At 32.2% G+C, this 11187-nt stretch overlaps 1 long non-coding RNA gene across 1 annotated transcript; it reads left to right on the top strand.

Annotated features, from left to right (window-relative positions):
• Window positions 1-3680: 3680 nt before the first annotated feature.
• On the top strand, window positions 3681-5448 carry LOC127736582 (uncharacterized). The gene is made up of 3 exons (XR_007999059.1): window positions 3681-3885; window positions 4160-4992; window positions 5258-5448. It is a non-coding gene; the product is annotated as an uncharacterized LOC127736582 (long non-coding RNA).
• The last annotated feature ends 5739 nt before the right edge of the window (window positions 5449-11187 follow it).

The following is an 11187-nucleotide window of genomic DNA, read 5'->3' as shown; positions in this document are numbered from 1 at the left end:
TACCGAAGAGCCAAGTTTGTCATTGAAGGAAAAAATATAGATTGGTCAACAAAAAATAATTTGACAAGATCTTGTTTAGATGAACTGCTAGTTGTCTTGAAAAGTGAGGGTCTTCAAGTCCCAAAAGATGCTCGCACATTACTACAGATCCCTAAAACTGTTAATTCTGAAGAAAAATGTGGTGGACAGTATATTTATTATGGAATAAAAAATGGAATGATTAAGATTCTTGAAGGCTTGTCTACATGTACTTTAAATAATCTGCAAAACATCTATTTGAATATAAATATTGATGGTGTGCCCTTATCTAAATCATCAGGAAAGCAATTCTGGCCAATTTTATGTAGCTTTGAAAATTTTTCGCCGTTTATTGTTAGCCTGTACTTAGGCAATTCAAAACCCAGTTCATTACATGAGTTTCTTGATGATTTTCTATCTGAACTTGATGAAATAACTAATCAAGGAGTAAGTTTTGAAGACAAAACATTTCAAGTAGAAATGAGAGCATTTATATGTGATGCACCAGCAAGGGCATTTTTGAAACAAATCAAAGGCCACACTGGGTATTTTTCATGCGAAAGGTGTGTGATTAAAGGATTTTGGAAGAATAATCGTGTAACAATGCACTCTTGCGAATTACACGAAAAAAGAACTGACGAATTATTTTCAGCGCAAACTTATGTTAACCATCAGATGAGTATAACACCACTTGTTCAGCATGGCATTCCATGCATATCATCATTTGTCTTAGATTATATGCACCGTGTTTGCCTTGGGGTTGTCAAAAGAATCCTCTGGTTTTTTAAGCAAGGTCCAACTGTGTGCTAACTTTCACATATTCAACTCGATGAACTTTCAAAAAAAATGGTTTCTTACTCCGGTAATTTGCCTTCAGAATTCGCTAGACAACCACGATCATTAGCAGAGCTTGAACGATGGAAAGCAACAGAGTATAAGCAATTTCTATTATACACAGGACCTATTGTGTTGCGAAAAGTTTTGTCTAAGGAACGATATATCCACTTTTTAACTTTGTTTATTGGAATTTCGATTTTATTGGAATCCGATTCTCATAAGAGAACTTCTTACATTAACTATGCATCAAGTTTGTTGTCCTTTTTTGTGAATGAATCAAAAGTACTTTTTGGTGAACAGTTCATTGTGTACAATGTACATAACTTACTCCATCTCGCAGATGATGTAAAACATTTTGATTGTTCAATGAATGAAATTTCTGCTTTCCCATATGAAAACCATTTGCAATCCATCAAGAGGATGGTAAGGAACGCAAAACACCTTATTGCACAGGTTACAAAAAGGCTAGCTGAAAAAGAACGGGCAGGTGTTTCAATTGTAAAGAGTAATACTCAAACCTTCATATACAGGTACATCTCTACTAGACCTAAAACAACTGTTTCCTGTTAAAAAATGAATCATTTGCATTTATTAAGGAACAAAGAGAAACAATAGGCTTTAATGTGATATTTTGCATCCAGACAGAGCACAGAATTTTTTTACAGAGCCATGCAATTCCAAACTTGTCAATATTGTATTTGTGCCAAACAATTGTCATATGTCAAGGAAGCTGATCGACAAGGATGAAATTTACAAAAAGTGTGTTTCACTCCCTGTTGATAATGGAAGGGTTGGCATTCCAATGTTGCATGGACTAGAAAGAAACAACATATAATAAGGTACTGATATCTTTTATGATACTTCTAATCAAGGGTCTTGAATTTTTTATTTCGAGTATTGTTATAATAATATAATTTTTTGTAAAGTTGTGATAAAAATTAGTAGCGCATTTTTATAAGCCCGTCTTAGATCGGAGGTATTATGGTATACTGTTGTCGTCTACTGTCTGTCGTCTACACTTTAGACAGTAACTCAAAAATGCTTTCACCAATTTCCTGAAAACTTATGTAAATTGTTTATAACTATTGATGTAAGCTCCCTTTTGATTATTTATTGATTTCAGATTTTAAGTTTTAGATTTATGCGACTTTATTCATAAAAAAAGATGGAATATCAAGTTTTCATTTATTAAAGCAACTATTTTTATATGCCTACTACAGGCGTGTCATGCGCTCTTGGCATAGCTGTCATTTAAATTGGTATAAAAATACAGGATGGTCCAACATCAGTGATACATGTATGTGTGCATGATGAGCTAACATGTAGTTTGCTAGAGCATGGTATAAAGTTTTTAACTAATATTTAGATGCTATGCTTGTTAAGATCTACAAATAAATATAACATGTACATGATTAGAATTTCATATACAAATAATCTGTCTCTAACCAATATAAATATGAATATTTAAAGGATGTGGTGTCTGGAAGTTTGGAAGGAGGGTCAGAAAGAAGTGGAAGATGTTCTTCCATACATTTGGTGCAAGATAGTGAGGTGAAATGGTCACCAGGAGTAAATGCCAACAAGCATATCAAAGCTACAATGTATGACAAAACCAGCAAATAGCTGGAGAAGTTTTGAGCTGGTTAAAGTGAAATGTAAATCTAATATGTATTACAAACATGTATCTTTATATTTATAGTTTATGTACTGGATAAAGTGTTACATGATAATTTTATGATTGTGCAGATTTAGAATTTACATATATATTGAATATATTGCTCAGCATGTACATTTTGATAGAATCAGCTGGCGATATATATTGTACTAGATTTGTAGTTATATTCGTCTCTTAACAACCTACATGTATAAAACTTTTTGCATTCTCTCAACCTAAGCTTATATGGAATTATTATATCTACACATGTCCATACATTATACATATTTTTCAGCCAGTAAATATGTATGTGAATCTTTTGATTTAACATCAGCAGCGGAAAGCTGCATTGAAGAAGAATATGAGGAAACTGACAAAAGAAAGCAAACCAAAAGGATCTTTAAAGATTTAGTGACGGGTAAAATTATATATTTTATTAACATTAAAATCACAGTTTTTCAAGAATAATTTTATGGGATTGTCAATTGACTGAAACGGTTTTGTATTTTGAATGATTGGCTAACATAGACAAATAGTGAATTTCAAATTTTACAGATGAGACTACAACAAATACCTTCTACATTGATGTAGCAATTTTAAGAAGTTTACATTATTGTTCATGTGAAAAAAACAGTCTATTATAAAGCAGACAATTCAGTCAATACTAGGATTGATTATAAATATATTTTGGAACAGATATATCATGTTAAGGAGGGGTATTTGCAAAAAATGCCAGTCGAGAGAATGTTAAAAAGACGCAAGGCGAGGGAAATTCATTCTCAAGACAGGTATTTTTCGCAAATACCCCTCAAGAACATGCTATATCTGTTTAATTACACCGACTATTAACGTACAAAAACGCATTGATGATCGTGACGTTACAAGCGTCCAGTCGGATAGAGTATTTTTTGGCAAATACCACAGCAGAGAGGGTAAAAAGGCATATCCTTTTGCATATACCCTGGCGGCGTTTAAAAATGAAAGATATTCATTAGATAAAAGTAAATTGTTGACAAATACACTGGCTATCAACCAATCAAAACCCAGGAATCTTAATTAAGGTGTAATTATAATTAAAATTATTTTATAAAAATGTTAAAAGCAAAACAAGTAATGTAATTACACACATAGTTGCAATATAAGAATATACAATCTTCTATTATAAGACATGTCCAAAGAATCTGGAAATGATGAATTAATTGGTTCAAGAAGTAAGACAACTAGTAAAACTGAGTCACATAATGCCTGTAATAGATCCAGCAGTCAGACCAAGACTAGTACAACTAAGTCACAGAATGCCTGTAATAGCTCCAGCAGTCAGACCAAGACTAGTACAACTAAGTCACAGAATGCCTGTAATAGTTCTAGTCAAAAAGGTATAAAAATAAACATTTTTTGAACAAAATAAATCTCAATCTAATTCTGAGCTTAAAGGTGTACTTTTTTTGTATTATAACATGTATAATACAGAATTTTGACAACATCGTTTATAAAATTTAATATAAACTGTAATATATATATTTATTTGTATAAAAAGTCTTATTTTTCTTTGAATCAATCAATCAATTACAATCTCATGTAATTCATCCATTGATTCAACTATTATACATTAGATTACCTTAAGCATTAAGTCCATTTTCTTTGTTTTAGATGATTATCAAATACCGACACCGCCGAGAAAAGCAGCACCAGAAAAAGCACACGAGTCCAGAGAGAGTGGAAGTAAAGTCATGTCAAATTCAAGACAAACTGACAAACCAGACAAGATCAGACAAGATCGATCAAGGTCAAGAGAGAGTGGAAGTTAAGTCATGTCAAATTCAAGACAAACTGACAAACCAGACAAAAACAGACAAGATCGATCAAGGTCAAGAGAGAGAATCAGGTCATGGTCAAGACTGACAGACTATAGCCAAGACAGATCAAGGTCAAGATCTATGTCAAGATAGACAGACAAAGGACAAGGCAGATCAAGATCTATTTCGAGACTGACAGATGAAAGAGGAAACAGGTCAAGATCTATGTCTAAACAATCCGACTATAGACAAGACAGATTAAGATCTCTGTCAAGACGGACAGATGAAAGAAGAAATAGGTCAAGATCTATGTCAAGACGGTCAGACTATAGACGAGACAGGTCCAGATCTCGGTCAAGACAAACACACAAGACACTAACAGGTCACGACAGAAGGACAGTAGACGAGACAGATCACGATCAAGGTCAAGACAGACGGACAATAGACGAGACCGATCACGATCAAGGTCAAGACGAGACAGGTCGGGACAGTCAGACAATAGACGGGACTGCATGACGTCAAGACATAAGGACAGCAGACTACCCAGCTTGACGTCAAGACGGAAATCCAGACAGAGTGACAGCACTCCAGCTAGACTGGATTACGGACAAACCCCATCAGCATCAAGACAGAGAGACGGTAAAAATGCACACAAAAGTTCTGATGGCTTTCCCATGCCTGAGGCCAGTAAGTATGGGTTTGTTTAAATCTATGTTTTAACTCTTAATTAAATATTCATTTGCAGTTTATCTTTAAAATAAAGCTTTTGTTACAGTTCAGTACTGTTCATTCAGTTATGATTTTATCCATCATAAAATTAAATAAAGATTCCTTCTCATCATATATTTCCTTACGGAAAAATCCTTGACACAAGTACTTTTTTATATGACTAAATATATGCTATATTTATGAGAATTTATGATTTAATAATAATCTTTTTTGATAATTTTAGAATTTCAGAGAAAAGTGTTCCAACTCTTATTGGAATTGAGGACAGGGCTTAATGATCTGGCTGGGAGACCTATACAAAATGTAGGTGCAGGTGTATGTCCTTTGCCTGACTTATTAACAACAAAGGCAGACACAGAAGAAGACTTCAACAATATAAATGAATTGTTGAAGAGACCCCAAGAAAAAAAGACCATGGTAAAACTTTAAATATTATATTGTTGTCATAGAATTTAAAGATTTCATTTTAATTATTTAACATAAATAAAAATCCTTTTTAATTAACCAATTGTTAGAAGTGACAATTATTGCTATTTATGTTGATGCAGTGTTTCTTTATAAAAGATACATTGCTAAATTTGTCGTTTCCATAAGTTCTATATATTGCCACTCTATAATGATAAATTTGTATGTAATAACTTATTTATTTTTCAGATAGAACATCTTAAAAGGATAGGGGGCAGTGATTGTAAAGACAATTTACAGAAAATTTTGCGAAGGTAACTTCTATTTTTGTGAAACTTTTATTTTATCAATATCTAAACTAGATTGTAGCATAATGTGCTATTTTACCCTTTTTGTAGAAAACTTGCATAATTATAATATTGAAACATAAACCAGCTTCATGTATTTCTGAATCGACAACTAAATGATATGACGTTTAAATATTCAAAACTGTTATAATCCTGTAATAGTAAAATAAGTTTGTGAATGAAATAACAGTTCTTATGTATTTCATAAAATTTTCTGACTTTTTTCAATTGAAAAATTTGTTGACATTTAAAAAAAAGATTTTCTTCCTTTTTTGACATATATTTATCATTACAGAATAATGTCCAATGAACTCATGGCAAAAAACAACATGAAGGAAAACCGTGGAAAATTAAAGTTTGAATCCACAGAAATATGCAAGGTTATTGTGGGTAGGTAATTTATTTGCTTCTTTAATATTCTTTTAAGCAGTGTCAATACAGTTTGGAATTGCATTGCCATTTTTGTGATTTTGGGTAATTTAAAAAAAATAAAAAATAAAACATGTCTCTGTGCTATTAAAGTTTAAAAAATGAGATTTTTTCAACCCTTGAGCAAGAAATAGACGAATTGGTTTATTTTAAAGCTTTGATTTATTTAATTCATAATTTTTTAAATATAGAGACAAAATATGAAGTTGTTTCTCTCAAGATTATTTTGAATGTTTACTTTATATGTGTCATATGAATGAAAATTGACAAATTCTTGATTTTAACACTGTCTGGTTTCACAAAAAATTATATTTTTTATTCCAGAAACTGCCAAGAATCTGTTTCCAATAACTGAACATAACATTCTTCAGGTGACTGCAGCATACTTGAAGTATGCACCTGACAGAATGGGAGGAGGTGGGCGTAAGAAAAAAGCTGATGCAGCAGCAGGAATAGTAGCGGCCAACAATGCAAATGGAGCGGCCAACAATGCAAAAGGAGCGTCCAATAACGGAAATGGAGATGCCAATAATAGAGATGGAGCTGATGATAGACATTGATGTTTTAAATGTTTAAAAAATCCCATATTAAATATGTAATATGTTTATGATTTTTGATGATTTTTTTTATATATGTATAACATCAGATTGTTGTACAAGGTAGTTGTGGTGACATGTTCACAAGCACTCAACATAAGGTTTCCAGAATTTGATATATAGAACGATTTTCTGATGTTCAAGCACTTATTCAGGACGTTTACTAGTTTGAATTTTGTTTGATTGACCTCTTCTTGACCAACTTAAATACTTTGATCAGTACTTTACTATTTAAGAATGATGTGAAGACATCTTAGCATATTTAAGAGGTTTAATGGTGGTTGTTATTACGTTATATAGACGTTGTACTGACATCTGAGCATATTTAAAGAGGTTTATTGGTGGTGGTTATTACGTTGAATAGACGTTGTACTGACATCTGAGCATATTTAAAGAGGTTTATTGGTGGTGGTTATTACGTTGAATAGACGTTGTACTGACATCTGAGCATATTTAAAGAGGTTTATTGGTGGTGGTTATTACGTTGAATAGACGTTGTACTGACATCTGAGCATATTTAAAGAGGTTTATTGGTGGTGGTTATTACGTTGAATAGACGTTGTACTGACATCTGAGCATATTTAAAGAGGTTTATTGGTGGTTTTTATTACGTTGAATAGACGTTGTACTGACATCTCAGCATATTTAAAGAGGTTTATTGATGGTTGTTATTACGTTGAATAGACGTTGTACTGACATCTGAGCATATTTAAAATGGTTTATTGGTGGTGGTTATTACGTTGAATAGACGTTGTACTGACATCTGAGCATATTTAAAGAGGTTTATTGGTGGTTGTTATTACGTTGAAGACATTGTACTGACATCTGAGCATATTTAAAGAGGTTTATTGGTGGTTGTTATTACGTTGAATAGATGTTGTACTGACATCAGAGTATATTTAAAGAGTTTAAATGAAGGTTGTTTTGTCGTTGGATAGACGTTGAACCGACATTGAACTTTTTACAGGGTTCATTTTGCTGGTAGATCTGATGTTGTAACAACGTTGAACTGATGTTTTAACAACGTTGTACTGGCGTTGTATAGACGTTTATCACGACGTCGGCTGGACGTCAGATTTTGACGTCTATAAAATATCATATACAATCAAAATCTAACGTAGGTGCAACGTCAGGGTCCAACGTCTAAATGACGTATATACAATGTCTAATGTCTGCTGAGATAAATAGTTTTGACTCCACTCCGTAACATTTTCACACTTCTTTAACTCGTTCGACCAATTATAAAATTAACGATACCATTACGAATCCAATCAGAATTAAATGTTGTTCATTTCAAGATGAGATGTTTATCGTATGAAACTAATTAGCTTCGCATCCTGATTCTTAACAACACATAAGTAATTGTCAGATTTAAAAAAACACAGATTGTTCTAGTATACAGTTGAATTTGTTTATCACTTTCAAATTCTATATCTATCCAAAATGCAATTATTGAACAAATAAAGGTTAAGACTATTTTATTAGTATTTTCGGTTTAAACAAAGTCAATTCTCGTGTCATGGGAGAGCTTTTTGATACCAGAACTTTTCTAACAAAATAATGAATTATGATAAGCTACCTTTAGATTATACAAAAATCAACGGTTTAAAAATAAACTTTGTTTAACACTTAGATGTGTAGCAGATACGGATCCAGAATTTTGAAAAAGGGAGGGGCAAACTAGGCAATGTTTGGAGTGGAACATGTGCAAAGTATATACATTAATCATATATGTAGACCCATAAGTGGGCCGGACTCCTGCTCCTCGGGCTCCCTAATACCGCCTCTGTGTAGGCTCTTTTACGAAATGGAATGATTACTAGCATATTCCACTCTACATTTGTGTACAAAATATTTGAAATGTGAAACGATTGCGTATTTTCCTTAACACAAACAATGTTTGGTTTTTAGATATATTTCTATGTAACAAGTGTGGACACAGATCAGTGTGGATAGTATGATTGGATGTTTGACAGTGTTTTATATGACAAAAGGAGTTCTATGTTTTATGTTTTCTATGTATTAACTGTGTTGCACAATGACAACCAACATGAGCATTAGGGGTGTTGTTTATGTAATATTTAGTTTTTTATGTTCAACACGGGCATGGAAGAGATACTAATTGCATTAATTACTAAATGATTATGATAGAATATATATGTTCCACATCTTTGATTTTGGATACATTTTGTAGCTAGGAGAGGAACACATAATAGGTTCATTTTTTTCTTAATGTGATTTTTTATATGGGAGATGGTATCTGAGAACATGTATTTGCTTACTATTTGTATGGTTCTATTTATATTACTTTGTGGGGGATTGTCAGTATCATAAGTAAAAGATTTCGGTTAAATGTGGAAATTGTTTCTCAGTTAAGAAGACATTTAATGTTTTTTAGTAATGACAATGCCTGACGTGATGATTGGGGCTAGATGAGCTAGAAAGTGAATTTCTGTGTTATATATTTTTTATTAATTCTTTGAAAATATCTCCTCCAAAGCTGGTCAAAGCAAAAAAAAGTTTTGACCAGTATGAAAATGATATCAACAAAAGAACCTTTGTGAGCATGCTTCAAAGACTCATAACCAACTACAGAAGTCATATGATAAAATGTCAAGTGGATATTATGAACATCTACTTAATATGTCTAAATATCTAAAAAGTTTTAGTATTCAATATGAAAAATCTATTGCAAAAGTATTCTCTTTTCAGTTTTTTTTTGTTATATGGATACAAATATAAGTGATACCAATACAGTAAGGCAGTTTTGTTAAGGTATGAAAGTGTAGTAATTAACATTTACTGTTAATTCACACAAATTAAGAAATAAACAAATGAATAATTGTTGAACATGTAAAATGAAATATATTTTAGAAATCAATTTGGCCAGATAGGCCTTATAAATTTTGGTCTTTTTCTTAACATACTGAATGACCATTTACACTCAGGACTGAGTCACCAGTAGGCAGTACAGATGTAAAAAAATAAAGTGTAACAAAAGAACCTAGCATCATATTGCTAGTAGCGCCAGTAGCATTGTTTGGTGAATTTGTGCTCTTTTTTTTCAGTTTGGCTAATGGAAAAAAAATGTTTGGTTCAAATCTAAATAAAATGCTTTTATCTCCCTATTACTTACATTGTACATAGAATGGATACTACTTTGACAATTCCTTGTACATGAGAGTTGTCTGTCAAATCTTTATTTCACAAAGAATGAATTGCATAACAATGAACTGAGCTCAAAGCAAAGGACTTTAATAATACACTTTGACAATGAGCTCAATCCAGTGATATACTTTGTACTACAGGTCCTTCATGAACGTCCTACTGGCCAAAACCATATATCACAAACATGCCATACTACATGGTTGGATCAGAAGTCCTGAAAAAGACATGAACTTTATTAACATATTTTAAGTATATACACCGGTTAAAACTTTAACAAATTTGTGGTAAAATCATTCAGTATCTAGCAACTAATCAATCGCTTCATGCACAAATTGATATAGGTTGAGTACCCCTGTGTCAGAAATAAGAACATACCTCCACCTAATTTTAGTTAACTGATGAAGAAACATTCAAAACTGTAAAATGTTATCTAATAGACTAGCTGCAATGAAATCCCAGTTTTCTAAAATGGTAGGTGGAACCTAAAACTCAAAAGATTTTAAACTATGCATTTTAAATATTGCAAATATACATGCAATAATAATTCTTCTCAAAAATTCGCTATATTTTTCCTTTTGTCTTTTGTTCGAGACTGTATATTGACCTCTAGATGTCTTTCAATTACATCCAGTTTGGCGTGGGTTGATGTTTGATTGTTGTACATGTTATATATCGATGTGGGATTTGTTTATATAAATTAGGTGTGAAATAATTTTGGTTAACTGAAATCCTTTAACTTACTTCATAATTAATGTTAATACTGAGGGAAAAAATTAAATTGCTAAATAACCACTTTAAAACACATCAAACTTTTTGAGAGGAAGTCATAATGCATGTAACATCTATTAGATCTTTTTTTTAAACATTCTAAACTACTGATAAGTGATAAAGTTTGTTAACTGTTACTTACCTTCAAAAAGGGGGTTGCATTCACTTTACTACATATACATATAAATATAATCAACAATACTGAGTGCAACACCTAGGATAAATAGAGGATTGTTTTGTTAGAATAGTTGCTGAAATAAGCAGGCAATATTCAAAGTAGAATAAAAAATATTACAGGACTGTGTTTTAAAGTAATAAGCATTGTGCAGGGCTCATGTTACCATGCTACTGGGGCGACAAAGTTGCTTTCCCGGTCGCCACTTTGCTTTGACCGACCTTCAAAAGCGAAATCTAGTCGCCCTGTTGTTTACGATACTCAA

This window comes from Mytilus californianus, unplaced genomic scaffold (genome assembly GCF_021869535.1).
Source record: "Mytilus californianus isolate M0D057914Y unplaced genomic scaffold, xbMytCali1.0.p SCAF_33, whole genome shotgun sequence".
NCBI classification, from domain to species: Eukaryota; Metazoa; Mollusca; class Bivalvia; order Mytilida; family Mytilidae; genus Mytilus; species Mytilus californianus.
Note: the sequence above shows the minus strand (reverse complement) of the source record. Positions and strands in the feature narration are given on the sequence as shown.